This window comes from Lepidochelys olivacea (genome assembly GCF_965140295.1).
Source record: "Lepidochelys olivacea isolate rLepOli2 genome assembly, chromosome: 7".
Taxonomy (NCBI): Eukaryota; Metazoa; Chordata; order Testudines; family Cheloniidae; genus Lepidochelys; species Lepidochelys olivacea.
The window spans coordinates 58142272-58158561 of record NC_140417.1 but is presented as its reverse complement, the minus strand read 5'-3'; the positions used below and the strand labels follow the sequence as shown (position 1 = coordinate 58158561).

General features: G+C 47.1%; 1 protein-coding gene across 2 annotated transcripts in view; it reads right to left on the bottom strand.

Annotated features, from left to right (window-relative positions):
• The window catches only part of ZNF488 (zinc finger protein 488), a 31656-nt gene extending 15607 nt beyond the window's left edge, over nucleotides 1–16049 (bottom strand). Inside the window, exons 1-2 of one of the 2 annotated variants that reach the window (XM_084632984.1) lie at nucleotides 15809–16049; nucleotides 6994–7187 (exon numbers count right to left, since the gene is read on the bottom strand). The gene's annotated coding sequence lies outside the window, so the exon portion shown is untranslated. The remainder of the gene's footprint in view (nucleotides 1–6993; nucleotides 7188–15808) is intronic. The other variant, XM_084632985.1, reaches the window with a different exon arrangement.
• Nucleotides 16050–16290: the final 241 nt, after the last annotated feature.

Genomic DNA, 16290 nt, shown 5'->3' with positions numbered 1-16290 from the left:
CACCTCTAGCATCTCTCCAATGCAACACGCCAGCTTTGTTTGCTTGTTGCTCAGTGACTGAAATGTCCAAAGATCAGTGGTAGACAAAGTCCCCATATCCTGCAGGATTGGATGCCAATGCCTGTGAGTGACAGCTACGGCTGTATTCATACATACAGAAAAGCTGGTTATGTGAAAAGCGGGAAGCGTATTGTCTGTATATAGGAAACAGGCTTGTTGTGGTAAGTCTTGTACTGCCTGCTGGTGCTGAAAGCATCCAGCAAGTGAAACTCCTTAGAAGTTGAATAATTGATTAAATGCACCACCTAGTGTTTTGCCTCAGCATAACACCGCACTCTGAGATAGTCACAGCAGGGCAACCTTCTAGTTTCTGTAGTATACAGGTTCTTATCCTGCCCTCATCCCCATGGTATCTGAGACCCAGATCCACGAATCTAAGAAAGATAGGTGCCCCTCCACCTAACTCATCTGTAGGGCATGATCCTGTGGATGGCCTCTGAACATACCCACTGGATCTGACCTGCAAAGACAGATGTTCCTCCACCCATCTTCTCCTGGTTCGTAGATTGCTCTGGGGCTTAGGCAGGAGATAGGCATCTGGGTGCCTACAGGGAGCCAGCAGCGTCCAAGCCCAGAGACTGGAATTTAGGCACCAAGGAAACTCTTATCCTGAAAACACAGGCACTGAGTGAGTTTAGGCACCTACAGAGTTAGGTGAGAGTTTTGTGTGTTGCAGTGATGCCTAAATTGGGACTTAAATGCCTATGTGTCTTTGTGGATCTAGGCCAGACCTCCTTCCAGTAGTGCATTAAGCAATGTGTCTAACATCTATCTCATGTGGTTTGTTCTCTCTCATCCCCTCTCTCTGCAGGGAGAATTGTGTGTGCAGTGGGGTGGCTTATTGGCGTAGAGTTTTGGTTTGTGGGAGGAGGGGGTATGTTAAATGTACATGTGGTTCTGGGTTTATGTTAGAGAAGGCAGCTGGAACTTGTTGCAGAAGATGGGGAGATCTCGGATGGTCCTTCATTCCTGGGGGAGTCTGTTCCACAGTCTGGGACTGGCCCCTGAGAAGGTTCTGTCTCCTGCCCAGATGAGCTTTACTCTTGTGGTAGAAAGTTCCACTGTACCTGAGGAGCAGCATTATTGACCATGAACTTATGCCAGGGCTACAGGCTTTGAGAGACCTGGTACGCCTTGAAGATAAGGACCAAGACCTTGAACCTGACTTGATAGTGAGAGACTGTCTCCTCCTTGACCTTTTAACCACCCTCCCCTTGAGAGATAAAGGTAAAGGAGCCTCTGCAAAGGAATTAGAGAGAGAAAAGAGGGCTAGAGGGATAGTGTTGAGTGATGGAGAGGAGCCAGACCTCTATGGACGCTTATCAGGCAACGTGGACAGGAGGTGGGGCAGGGTTTATCTGCTGGGAGAACGGCAGTGAATAGAGGGACAAAGTTACACTTTAATGGAAAACTGGCTTTTTTTTTTCTCTAAACCAATTTTTTTTTTTGCAAAAAAAGTGTGGCTATTATTGAAACCTTTTGGTGGCATTTTTCATAAGTTTAAAAAATGATAAATACCATTTGTCATGTACAGAAAGCCACACTTTGCTGTCTGATAACCCTTCCAATCAACATTTCTGGTTGTTGGGTTTTTTTAAAAAACACACAAAAATTCATGAAACTCCCAAATTGGGGCCATTTCAAACCCTGTGAAACACAAACAACTTCAATATGTTTCATAAACTTTTGTTTCCATTATCTGAGCAACTCTAGCATTGAGGGGGAGAGGAGGAAGAGGACTAGGGTGGAAGATGCTGAAGAATGGAGAAAGAAGGACAAAACTCCATCATGGTTGAAAGAAACTAAGTCTCTGGAGTCAATTCTGCCTCAACTAGCCCAGTGCCGCCCCAATGGAGTCAAAGCACTCAAGTCAATGATGTGACAGAATAACTCTCCTTGGAGTATGAACACTGGACTGCTCAGGAGCTAATCAGCCCCACACTCTTGCTGTTCTCCCACCACTCCTTGCAAGTCCAAAAAAATACAAACAACTAAGGAGCGGACGTCTGCAAGGTCAGAACTGACTGCTGTCACATAGGGATCTGCTACATTCTCTGGAGGGGTTTTCAGCAGGTATGTGACTAGTCTATAGCAGAGTGTGATGATCTAATACAAAAAAGCTGCAGCCTAAGAAATGCAATGCAATGTGACAGCTTAACATTGCAAATACACACCGACCCTTATTTAGCATACACACTAGAAAGAAAGGAGCCTAACGGTAAGGTGGTAGAACAAAGTTCATTGTTAGGGATGGGCCAAAATATGGAGCTGAAATATAAATGCCTTTAAATCTAACCTTCCACCAAAATTAAATTCCTGGATATGAACCTACCTCTGTGGGTCTGATTTGCGTTTGGATCCAAAGCCAAAGGGGACACCTGAGTAAGTCTTTGCAGGATCACGGTCTAAACAGACAAGATGCTAAGATAGACAGATAAGATGGGAGCTTGAAATCTCAAACCTCAACCTTGAACTGATTCAGCCACAACCCCAAATTCTGAAACACCCTAAACCTCATTTGGGTCCTGATCCAAACCTGGTGTCCTCAGCAACAGAGTCAATACTGATTGAGGAAAGCCACCATCATTATTAATTGAGCACTTTCCATGGGGCCATAATTAGTGAAGGAGAAGCCCTATTCAGACACCTAACTTCTCTTGGAAACCAAAGTAGGTGTATTGTTCAGACAGTACGCTGATGAGCACAGGAGAGAGAGAGAGAGAGAGAGAGATCTTGTTCTCTGTGGCTTTGTCTAATCTAGCCTTAGCTGACTCAAATGCTGGGACCACCACCACCATCTTTACATGGGAGCTATTTCCTGATATTGAACCATCCCTTCTCTTCGCTCACGACTATCCCATTATTCCCAGATATACCCCGTTAGAATATACTGAACTATTCCTCTTTCACTTTCTGGCACTTACACCTGTCAAATACTTGCTGATGATTATCAGCGTCCGCCTCACTCTTTGTTTGCCCAAGGTAAATGCATCTCCTTCTCCTCATTAGTTTCTCAGAAGCCAAAACTTCCAGCCCTTAAATCAGTCTGCTTGCCCTTCTGTGAAGTCCCTCTGGTACAGAAGTGCCTACAGCTGAACACAGGTTTTTCTGACTATGCTCAGACCTAGATACTGCATTGCCAGATCTACTGATAGATGGGAAGGAGTTCAGGAAAGAAGAACACAATTGAGCAGGCAGCCAGGAGGAGTGATTTGTAAGGAAAGGCAATGTGGCTCATTTAGTGAAGTGACAGCCAAGAGGTGGCATGTTAAGTCTCCAAATAGCTGAAGGCATGGACACCAAAAATGAAGGAGAATTATCTAAGGTGGTAGCCAGGGATACAACTAGCAGCCACCAGTTGAAATTGAGAGGTAAATTATAATAGATAGAATCTACCTCATACACAGCACACTTCATCAATAGATCTCAAAGCACTTTACAAAGAGGTTCAGTATCATTATCCCCTTTTACAGATGGGGAAACAGAGGGTGAAATGACTTTCCCATCATCACCCAGCAGGCCAGTGTCAAAGCCAGGACTCAAACGCAGGTGTGTTGAGTCCCAGGGCAGTCTGCCCTCTTAGGAGTAGCGCTGCCTAGGGGTCAGCCATCCCAATCACATGGCATGGCCCTTTAAGATTCTGGGAGGTTTTGATGTAGCAAAGACCTAGGAACTAAGGTATTGGTGGAGAGGAAGCGGTCCGGGGAATAAGTAGCTCGTGGAGAAGGTCAGTTCCTGTTTCTTTAAGGTCCCGGGGCTAGGAGCTTTGCAGAGCGCTGAGCTGGGAGAAGGGGGCAGGCATATATGCTGCTTCATGCCTCGGAGCATCAAAGACACTTGTAGGAGATGACTGCCTTCTGAGCCTGAGGACCAGCTGAAGGAGAAGTTGGCTAAGGACCTGGAGCTGGCCTGCATTATAACCCAGCCCCAGGGAGGAAGGCTGGGGACTTGCATCTCATGGAGAGGGACTGGAAGCACAAGTTGGCTCCTGGAGGAACTGGGGCACAGAAACCTATTGGGGCTCCTGTATGGACCCAGAGAGGGCATGAACTGGAGCAAGTAAACAGTGAGTGAAGCACTGAAGAAAAGTTGATAAACCAACCCCACCCCCAGGGGACAGATGTTCTGAATTAAGCAGGTCTGGCTGACTGACTGAAAGGGCACTAAAGACAATGCACCTGCAGGGCTGCAAGGGGGTGTGTTTGACTGCAAACCCCCCCCCCCCATAGAACTCCGCCCAGAGGCTGAATAGCAGGACAAACTACCTGGGCCATGAGTTCTATTAAGGCCATGCTGACGCCCCTCCCCGGCTTGGGCAGTGGGGGAAGGAAACAACCCTGCACGGCCCCACACAGGCACCAGCACTAGATCCTGTGGTGCCCGCACTTCTCCTGCTGCAGGCATGAATTGCAGTCTCCCCAGCAATCCTGACCCGTGCCCCCTTCGATGCAGTTACGTTTACAGAACCTTGTGGCATGCCTCTTGCCACCTCGACAGTGGCGTGCTTCAGTCCAAACGCCACTATTGGGAATGCCCTCACCTCCTGGAGAGACAGCCCTGGTGCGACAGCACCCTGCCAGCACCCTTGCCCCTTCTGTATAAGCAGCTCCCACCTCCCTGTGCTCTCCCTTCACAAGGGCTTCTCCACCAGTGGGACAAAATGACTATTGACAGGTACTCTCCATACTATATCACAACTGAAAGCTCTTCATGTGGATGAGCGTAGGGGCTCATTGCTTTATGGATTCCTTGTCCCCCAGAGAGTATCTGATACCCCCGTGTTATGTCCCTGAGTATAGATTTTGCATCTTGATTCTGGAGATAACTGACAGATCTGTCAAACAGCCACTACCTGTAGGCAGGCAGCTCCCGATGGAGTGTGCACCTGGGGACGTCCCCGTGAATTCTTCACTAGACGGTGCACGAAATAGATGGTGCAGGACCAAGACAACTGCTTGCTCACACTCCCAAGAGTTTTTGTTTGTTTCTTGTGGGCCCAGTTCTGCTACCCTCGTTCACAAGACAAAGTAGCCTCATTGGAATCAGTGGGGCTATAGTAGGGTAAGTGAAAGATACTCCTCAGTGAGTAAGTGTAGCAAAAGCCAGCCCCCAGAGCCAAGCTCTGGCTGTATCTATTCAGTGGAGCTGCCTTTCAGCTATGTCATCTCATCTGCCCTGGATCTGAGGTTCCCTTAGTGTCCCAGGTAATGCTACTCTGAGCAGTCTGGGGTGATCGAGTGTGGTCATGTTTGACATGGATATACCACTATACCTGGCACTCACGGAGCTAGAACTTTCCACCCACAGATCACAGTGATTTACAAGGGGGTGCCACTATTCGACACACAGGAGAGTGGGGCTGCACACAGACAAAGTGGCTTGTCTGAGGTGGTACAGCTAGTCACAGTGGCAGAGTCCGGAACAGAGCCCAGATCAAAGCACCTGACTGTGTTGCCCTATATCTAAGCACTTAACTGCCCTTATCACCCCAGGACCGGAGCCCCTGTTCGTATGAGATCTTTGGAAATTAATAATACTGACAGATCTTAAAACTGAAATTAATAATACTGTACATTGATTTGGCACTTTTGATCATAAATCATCCTAGAGGGCTTTATAGACAAGAATGGATGTGCAAACTACATGCAGGGATTGCTTTGTCTACGCCAGGTGGTGAAACCGGAACAGCACTGAACGGCCGAGCCGGTTGAAAATTTTCCAGTGGAACAATTGCATCAAAAAATGCTGATTCAAAACATTCCACAGGAATGTGTCAATTCTATTGAAATTTCCTATGGGAACCAGGCAGGCTGACCGGCCAAGCAACCTACTTGCCTGCTCTCCTGCCAGTTCACCTGCCCACCCACTTCCCTGGGCTTTCCAGCTCCCTGGCATCCCACTGGCAGGATCCTGGGCTCTCAGGTTCCCTAACAGCCCACCTGGCAGTCTGCCAGCCTCCCTGGGCTTCCTCCGCAGCCCACCTGGTAGGCTGCCAGGGCTTTCTGGGCTCCTTGAGCAGCTTGCCAGGCAGGCTGCTGAGCTCCCCAGCTGGCAGGCAAAAAGATGGGCTCCCCAGCTGATGGGCTCTCTGATGCTACCTGGCTGACCAGCTCCCCAGCAGATGGGAAGCCTGGGATCCCTGTGAGAATCTTTCATTTCAGAAACCCCAAAACGTTCCTACCAGCTGGGCCACCCCTGGAAACATTCTAGGGTGGGTTTGTTTGTTTTTTAAACTTTTTGTCGTTATTCAAGATGCATTTCCGCCCCCCCCCCCAAACACTCAGTTTTTCACAGGATGGAAATACATTTCCTGGCCAGCTGTGCTGAACAGTCCCCACACCGTACACTACACAGCAGCACTAGCCCATAGGGCAGAGCGTGAAGAAGTATCCCACCTCCAACTGAAGCTGCAGGGCGAATTTAAAGCAGCGTGAATCCAGTTACATACACTGGATCCTGGGTAAGACACCAAAGCTTTAATGACCACAAACAGGGAGGAGTCATGATCTCAATTCTAACACCCGAACCAAAAGCCAGCATCTTAAGCACTCGACCAGGGGAGTGACTATACACACTCTGTGGAAGAGTCCCAGATTATCCTCCAGAACACAGCAGGGCTGGAGCTGTCCGGGAGTCATTGATGGCTCCCTGATTCTCCAACTTCTACGGGCTACTCCAACTTCTACTAACTGGCCACCATCCGTAGAGGGCCCATACACTAGCTGAGCATAGCTAGAGTGCAGTATGCTATAGCCACACCCCCAACATGCACACTATACCAGATCCAAAGTGTAGGGAGAAGTGGCACAAGGGCTGGCTATGCCAGCTGAGAGCCCCCTGATGCTGGGGGAGTTCTCAGCAAATGAGCTGGAATGCAACCAGGAATCTGATCCTGAATTACCAACACCACTGGGTTTTCCTTAGAGGACTCACCTCTGCTTCCAGACCTGACCTCACTTCTGTTGTGAGAGATGACAGCACAGAGTCAAGTGGCTGGCAGACACTGGGGATAGATTTGGCCCATTAAGTATTTCCACTGCTGTATTTACACCAGAGGTCGGTCAGTCAGTCAGTCTTGTTTCTAGGACTTCCTTGCTTTCTCTCAACAGTAAAGGGATGAACATAGCCTGCAAACAAGGAAAGGCAATGATCACAACCACTAGGCCAAGTTCTATTGTGAGTTAGCAGTGGTGTAAACAGAGTAACTCCACTGAAGTCAGTGGAAATTAAACCAGTGTAAAACTGATGTGTGAGAGAGGAGAATTAGGCCCTCCAACTTGCTGCCCACTTTTGGCCTTCGAGAGACAGAGCACCACATGGAGCGGGTGTAGGTTTCATCTGAAGTGTTCAGGGAGCAGGAGAAGTTGACAGATCTCCTTTGAGAAGGAGAGAAAAGGACTGAAGAGAAGACAAAATGTTAAGCCCAGAACTAAGACAATACTTTGGTTTGCAAGGCGAATTTCATGCAAGGATCTCATTGAACTTTCCAGGCAATTACTTAAGACTCACTACAGCCTTATAGAACAGATCAACATTGCTACCCCCATTTTACAGGTGGGGGAAAACTGAGGGGGTCGTGGCTTGCCCAGGATTTCCCAGTGAGTCAGTGGCAGAACTGGGAATGGAATTGAAGATTTGAAACCCAACCTAGAGCTGGGAAGCCAACTGCTTCCCCGATTTTCGGCCCTTTGCACAGGTCAAAAGCAAATTCACAATTACTGGTTTTTGGTTTTGCTTGATGTTTTTTCTAATGCGAGGCTCAGCTGGAGGGGAGATGATTTCATATGAAGCCCATAAGCAATTTGTCTGTGTTAAGACATAGCCCTGTCACTGAAACATTTTAAAATAATCATTTTCCTGACTTCTCTCATAATTTAGATCCTAATCCAGGTAAGCCAGCCCCTCTCCCAAGGCAGAACACTAGTGCAGATATTTCCTCTCTCTCTCTTGTAAATGTCTACATTTCCCAGTTCTTGCATCTTGGTGTGGCCTGGGAATTTTTCAGGTTGTTCCCTGAGAGATGAGCAAACACTTTCTCCCCCCTACCCAGAAAGGGGAAAAAACAAAACAGTGAATTCATTTTCTGTGCAGCCCTGACTTTCCAGATCCCTGACTTTCCAGTGTTTGACCTTAAGATGTCGCTAGTAGCTCTTGGAAACAGCCTGACTTCCTGCATTTCATCTGTGGGCTTAGTGAAATAGCAAGCTAGAGGCAATCCTAACAGGCGTTCCCCCATCCTCCAGCTTTCATAGAACTTATCATGAAAAAGAGAATAGAGGCAGTTTACTTATTTATTACAGGGAGGGCTGATAGCACCACCTATTAAGTTTGCTCAATGCTTCCCATTATCAGACCCTGTTTTCAGTTGCTTATAACTTTTTCAAACTTTAACCATTTGGGCTGAAGTTTTCCATGCCAGGTGTCTACCACAGGCTGAATTGCTGTGGATAACTTCAGCCAAAATGGTTCAGTTGTTGCCAAAAATGAAGCTAAGGAAAAATACATTGTTTCACCCATGCTATAATCTTCTGGTGACTTTTTCTTTGAAAAGCTTTAGCATCCCTATGCTTTGGAGCAGGGATCTGAGACATGTGGCAGAAGGTGACATTTGTGACAGGGCTGGGCCTTTTGCTGTCACTGTGAATGTCTGCCCAAATTTGGCCAAGTTACAAGCCTGGTGGGAGGGGGGAAATGTAGTTTGCACATGCTCTGTAGACTTATTAGATTTTAGTAGCTAAATTCCCCCAAGATTCCATCTGCAATGGGCATGCTCCAGCAGAGGGCTGCAGTTGCAGTTCTGGGCTGCTGGGGGCCTTGCTGGGTCCAGGGTCATGCACCTGAACAGAGAACAGGGAGGCTGGCTCTCCCGCGCTCTTAATGACCCTTCTGCTGGGCCCATGCAGCGCAGAGGAAGGAGCTGCCTGATTTGAAAGTGGATGGGACAAAAGCCAAATCTGCAGTGGGGTCAGAGGGAGTAGCGTGTATGGTGAAGACGCACTATGCTGATGTGACAGGGCTCTCCCATCGGCATGATTACTCCACCTTGGCGAGAAGGAGAAGCTATGTCAGCAGGAGAGCATCTCCCACTGGCACAGCGCCGGTGTGGACAGCACAGAACTTGCATCACTCGGGGAAGGGAGGGGCTTTTTCACACCCTGAGCAATGTAATTTAGATTGACTTAAACAGTAGAGTAGATCTGCCCTGAGTCTCACCATTCCTCTGCTGTCAGCAAATATCAGTGAAACCTACGGGCAAAGTGTTCTGTCCTCCACCAGTGCTGCTCTACATAAAGGATGAAAACCTATCAATTCCTTTGTTAGCTCATCTGGCAGAGATCTGTGTGGTGGATTGAAAGGTCTCAGCCTTGCTGATGATGCATGTGCATGTGAGTGTCAGTATAATGCCACATTCTATCTTTTAAGTTTGCTTTTTTAAAAGCCTACATCTCTCACAAACAAGTCTATGTTAAAGGTTGAGAAGTCAAACGCTGAAAAGTTAGCAAATGCCAGAATTAAAGTTGTATATGTAACCTTAATTCAGCCTCCTTGTGCAGATGCAATATGAGGCAGTCTTTATTTACATGATTATGTAGGACTTTTTCCAAATTAAGGTTGCATAGGAAGTGCCAGAATGAATATTGCCTAATGTTTGAGTTCTTGGCTGTGTAACCTTGATAATGTTTTTTAAGCTTAGGTTTTGTGTATATATAGTATGTAACAGGCAGTCTCTGCTCCATATAAATGAATACAATTGTCTCTTCACATTGGGGTTTGAGGAAACATAAATTTAAAATAGAAAGGAACAGGTTTCTGAGAGTTTGTGTTTGAATTTATACAAAACTATGAAAAAGTCTGCCACCTGATTTTTGTGTTTTTATTAGCGGCTGTTAACAGTTGGCTACCCCCATTCTCTAACCACTAATAAAACTCTTAGAGGGCAATAATAGTGAAAAGACCAGGATTTGGAAAGCTGACAAAAAGGGTAAAGGTGAACTGATTGATCTAACTGGTTACTTTGTCACTGTAATAAATTAACACTCCAAATCACGGAAGCACTTAAGCACATGCTTAACTTGAAGCCCATGAGTAGTCACGCTGAAGTTCAAACAGTGGTGATCACATGTTTAAAGTTTAGGGTGACCAGATGTCCTGATTTTATAGGGACAGTCCCAATTTTTGGGTCTTTTTCTTATATAGGCTCCTATTACCCCCCACCCCTGTCCCGATTTTTCACATTTGCTATCTGGTCACCCTATTAAAGTTGCTTAAATTGCTTTGCTGAAATGTGGCCTATTAACCAGTTATAAGAAACATGCATTAGGGCCCAGATGAGCAGTGGCTGTATTAAAGAAATTATAAATCCCTAGAACTGGTCAGAAAATACCAAAGATTACTGAAATTTCAACAAAAAAGAGGGGGCGGAAAGCTTTCCCCAAAATTTCTTTTTTCCATCCAGTTGTGTAAAATTTCATTGAAATTGGAGGAGGAAAACTCTCAGTTTGAGTGCTGTCTCTGTTTTTGTTGACCCCATTGCACAGGTGTGAATCCTAATCCTACCCTTAGAATCCAATCTTTCAGCCTGCCCCAAATCACATTAGAGTCAATTGAAGTCTTTCCATTGACTTCAGTGGGCCTCTTTTGTGTCCCCATCATGGTGAGAAGTGCCCTGGTGAGTGTCAGTGTCCTGGCAGATCCACAGCACGGCCAGCCCAGCTGTGGTGACTGTATTGTTTGTTGGGTCCCAGACCCCCCACCTTCTTCTCCCCACACACATTTGGGACCTAGGCATAGCCCTAGTTTGCCTATGTGATAATTCCCCCTGGGGGCAGGTGAGGAGAAAAATGTGATTGAACCAGCCCTGCTCACAAGAGTAGCTGTTCCCAAGGGATCTCCACTATTCCTGTCTCCCCAGCTGCAGCCACTTACCACTGATTTGGCAGCTTCCCTAAAAAAGGCAGTGGAGGTAGCAGCTGGCTAGCACAGCCAGGTGAGACATGGAAGGCTTTGAGTAGGGGCCCAGTTTGCACTTCAGAACCTCGGGAATGGAAACTGACTAGACAGAAATTGGCCTGTTTGGAGGGGATGGGATCCAGTCCGGATCTCTTATTCCAGATCCAAACACCTCCAAGCCTCGGCGGGGTTCAGACTTTTTTAGAGCTATGATGTCATCAACGTCCAGCCCTGGAGCAACTGTGGATTGTAGACCCCCCACACTTTTTAGTCAGTCTCCATTCCCCGTATGCCGCAGTACACACCATACAGTCAGTTGGATTAGGATGAACCAGCAGATCTCAGCTAGATACGCAGCACAGTGACCCACAGTGAAGTGGAATCTCCCCAGAAAACGGTGCGGGGACCGCCACCCTGGATCAGAGTAGGGAGGTGATCTTGTGGACCACCGCAAGGGAGCAATTTCATCTGCTGAATCCGAGCCGGGCAACTCCCCCACTGAAGCCCAGAAGTGACATTTCTGAGACTCAGCACTGACATGCGGCTGGGTGAACTGCCTGTGATGCTGTATAAATAGTGAGCCGTGCCCATAAATTCAAAAGGCTGGGATTTGAAAAGAGCCTAAGGACCAAGGCACCCAACTCCCATTGGCTTTCAAATGGAATTGGGCACCTAACTTCCTCTGGTTGCTTCGAAAACCCCAGGTAGAAACTTAAAAAGAGGGTCAGCCTTTTTAAAGAGTGAATTCACTAACCCAGCACATCGTACCGAAAGGTTGTCTCTTCCCCGACCACACACGACTGCTAGAGCTGACTGAACTATTATATGGGAACAATTTATCCACTGGGTTTGGCCCTTTCCATTCCAAGGCCTATACACAACCGAAGACCTCAAAATAGAGCTTAACTGGGATTTCACATTGGCTTTGTGCCGTCCCCATGCCCTCCATGAATTGTCTATTAACATATCTTGAATTTTATGAATTGGTTTGTTATTTCTAAGTGAGGGACGAAGGCTTTTTGTGCACATATTTAGTCTCTGGTGGTTTGCAAACTATTCAAAGCAAGTAGTCCAGAGTATCTGAAATTCAATATTTGAGCTGTGTGCCTGGCCACCTCAGTTGCGTGGTCTGGTTTCTGGTTACCCTGTTAAGCTCGGATAACCCGACCTCTATGAATACAACTGCCTGACTGCATCTTTGGGGTGCTGGATCACTCAAGGAGGGGAAACAGCAGGTCTAAGAACTGTCTATTAGCATTTTAAATCTTTTCTGTCCCCTTTTACATGAAAATATATATATATCTGGCCAAATACATGGACCTTAGCTTTTTAAATTGCCGAGTTCTCTGGCTGAGGGAGAGAGAAAGCTATAGCCTTGATTTATTCCCTGGCAGAGAGAGGGGAGGGAGGGAGAGAGAAAGTTACAGACAGTCCCTTGAGTCACTTAATTGACAGTCCCAGAGCTCTGGCCAGCATGGTTTGGAAAGCTGCATTCAGCAACACAAGCCACTTTGTATAATTGCCAGCTGCACAGAGTGAATTCACTACTATGCACCACCATCGTGTGTAGCTTGCGTGCTTCAGGCAGATGACTGTATGGTCCCAGGACTATCTGCATGATTCCACAGAGTGATTTTCCTCAACATTGACTCTCCTCTATCTAACTGGCCCATATATCTGGGTAGTACCAGGAACAAGTGCAGAGTGCCTTCGGGCAAAGGATCTGTCTGCTGTTTGTGCATCCTGCCACCACCCACCCTACTCCCCCTCTCACTGCTGCTCATGCTGAGGGATTGTTCAGTTGTTTGCATGAAAAAGATCACTGACTTTCTCGTTCTCCTGCTCCCACACAAACACAACCACACAAGCGGACAAGGTGAGTGCTTCCAAGACCAAGATCCTTGTTCTTACAGTTATGTACGTTCACTCACTAGACAAACTAAGCCTGGAATGAAGATATAAATTTTTAATAGTGAGATTAATTAACCATTGGAACAATTTACCAAGGGTGGTGCAGGATTATCGCTGACAATTTTTAAATCAAGATTGAGTGTTTTTCTAAAAGATCTAGTCTGTTCTAGGAATTATTTTGGGGATCTTCTCTGGCCTGTCTTATACAAGATGTCAGACTAGAATCACAATGGTTCCTTCTAGCCTTGGAGTCTATGAATAGCTAGATGCACACAAACATCCGCACAAACAAAAATCAGTTTCATGAATATTCAGAGAAAGAAATGACCAAAAAAGGTGCTAACAAAGTCAGATTCAACCAAAATTTGTAACTGGTGAAAATGTTCACAAATCATTTCCTTTCACTATTAATGCAATTATAATCCAATTTATAATCATCTCTTTTTTTTTTTTTTGACGTTAAAAGGACTTTCATCCTACCGGTTTACAAGATTTTTAAACCACATTTTGGTTGAACAATATTTGTAATAACCAAGAGCTACTAAAGATACCAGGATTAATATTGGGTTGGCTGTGTGTCTGTTCCTTTCTGAAAGTTCCATACGTAGCTATTACATCCTTGGCATACATATATACTTTGAATATTATAAATTATTCTCATTTTCTCGTTATGATGGGGGATATCTGAAAGGAAACATCATTCACTTTTAGGTGCCTAATACTGAAGTGATGGTTGAGGTGAATACTACTATGTAATGTGAAGATTTGGTGAACAAGATAAATACTGAGTTTAAATTACTATGATGAGCAACTTTTATTTTCCTATGAAAGATTTATTTGCAAGAAGCTATGAATAGGACTTAAAATAACTTATGATACACTATTTGCTTTTTCCCTCATGATATTCTAAATAACTTCTAAAATAAGCAGTATATCACAGTGTCATGGGGACATAATTGTACTTGTATTAACAAAAGTATCATTACAAACATTAAAAAAACTACACATAATATGCTAAGATTTTAGCTAGCCATTTTCTTTAAAAATTAATTTGTTTTCCTATTCGCTTGTTAAAATAATCACATTCAATTAGCAGAATAGAGTATATTTTGACTTTGCATTCATGTAATGGTAATAATGCTCAATCCTCTTTTTCTATAGGATTTTGGTTCCATTTTGCAACACATATGAATTGTATTGAAATACCATAAGTCACCTAAAGCCAATCTATTTTCTCTTTATGATCCAGTTTTTTATTTGATTTACTTGCACACATAAATGACTGACCCAAAAAAATCTCAATATTACTCTTACAGTCTTCGTATTGCCTAGAGAAAAATCTCTCTCCCACTCTCGCCTTCTGTGGTACCAATTATCTTTATTAAATGGTGACCAAAGCTGTCAAGCACCATATTTAGAAATTTTTGTGAAAAAAGACTGAACACAAGGGATATTTCCTGAGTGATGGCTCACATTCAAATACTGCATTAACTACAATTGTAACTGATTTTTTCTGGACAACTGAGACCCTAAGAAACAGCTGTAAATTCCCTCTATCAAATGTCTATTGACATCCGTTTCAAGCAGCAGGTGTTTGATAACAGAAGACATTATTCAAACGTTTCACACACCCATACTAGACTGTTTTCTACCAAGTAAACTCTTCCATGGAAGGACTGGCAGATTTAATGGGGGGGGGGGTTAATTGACAATGGAAACAGATTCTTATTTATTTGGCCAGGAGATTTTTGCTAAATGGATTGAATCAGATTTAGAGGTCAATAGGAAGAAAGAGGTCTATGCCAAAGAAAGTTCACCAATACTAAATGGCAATTAGTCCCTAGATAAAAGTGTCTAAACCATGATCCTATTGTGATAGTCGCCAGATACTGTTTTGATGAGCTATTGTGGTTGTAAGGGTGACAAGAAAAAAAAAAGGGGGAAATGATTATTTAAACGGCTCCACTAGAAAACAGCCTGGGGGGGGTGAGAATTGGTTAAAGATTCATGGGGGGAGGGAATTAAGACAGGTTGTTTTTGTGGGGTAACCTTCACAAAGTGCCTTCTTTCTGCCCTGCCAGAGGAGAGAGGAGATCTTGTTTGCACAGAGAGATGTGCTATAAAAGAAACACGAAGCTCGGAAAAACACTCCCAAGTGTTCGGGAGGTAAGCTAATTTGATCGTCCTTCTCTGATCATTTTCCCTGCTCCCCACGAGTCCCACACATCTGCCCCTGTTGAGATCTTATCTGAGGTGCAGGAAGTTCTTCCCCACCCCCATCACTTTCCTTGGCTTGAGTTAAACGGGCAGTTCCAAGGAAAGGCCAAGCGAAGGGAAAAGTCTGAGTCCAGGAATGCTTCAGAAGAGCAGCTCTCTGGACCTTCCCCACCCCTGCTCTGTGCAGGGAGGCAGGGCTCGTTCACACGCTGCCCATAGCCCTTCCCAACCCTCCTGGAAGACCAGGGTCAGTCCCTCGAGGAAGGGGCACCACCAAACCCCTCCTGATCCCGCAGTCCCAGGTGCGGGGGGAGTTCACCCTAGACTCCCTGCTGCTCTGGCGGCTCAGCCGGGCTGCCGCCTCCAGCCCTGCGAGCCCCAGCCAGCTGCCCTCTCCAGCGCCGGCAGCGAGCGAGGCCAGCCCCAGGCCAGAGCGATCAACTTTCCCAGGTGTCCCAGCCGGCTCCGGGGGCTGATCCCTGCCGCCCCCCCCCCCGCCTGCTGGCTGAGCAGCTGCTCCGCACCCGCCCATCCCATGGGGCACTGCCAGCGGGGGGAGGGCGGGAAGGGCCCCGGCCCCGGCCCCCGCCAGGCGCGGACACACGCTGCCATGCCCCGCGGGGAGCCCGGAGCGCCGCGCAGCGCCCGCTCCCTCCGGCCGCTCGCTTACCAGCTGCCGCCGCCGTTCCGAGGGGGAGCGGGCAGGCGAGGCTGCCACTCAGCAGCGCATCCCGGCTGCAGTCCCAGCCGGAGCGGAAAGCGCCCGGGGGAGCTGGGCGGAGCGGGGCCGCCGGGCGAGGGGCCAGAGCCAGCTCCGGGCGGCGGCTGCAGCCTGCGGTGCCTGCCCCTCGCTCGCCCTGCGCCGGGCTGGCGGAACTCAGCGGCGTGACAGCCCCGGCCCCGCGCCCGCCCTGGTCCCAGCCCCTCTCTCCCGCACCCGCCCACACTACCGCACACCACCTGCTCCCCCGCCCGCCTTGGACCCGCCCCCCACGGCACAGCTCCACCCACAAGTCCCCTGCACCCGCCCCCCTACGGCACACCCCTTTCCCCCCTCCCTTCACTGCATCCGCCCCCTACACTCCACTCCCCTGCACACACACACAGCACAGCCCCCCCGGCACACACCCCAGCTTCCCCCTTGTTCCCCCC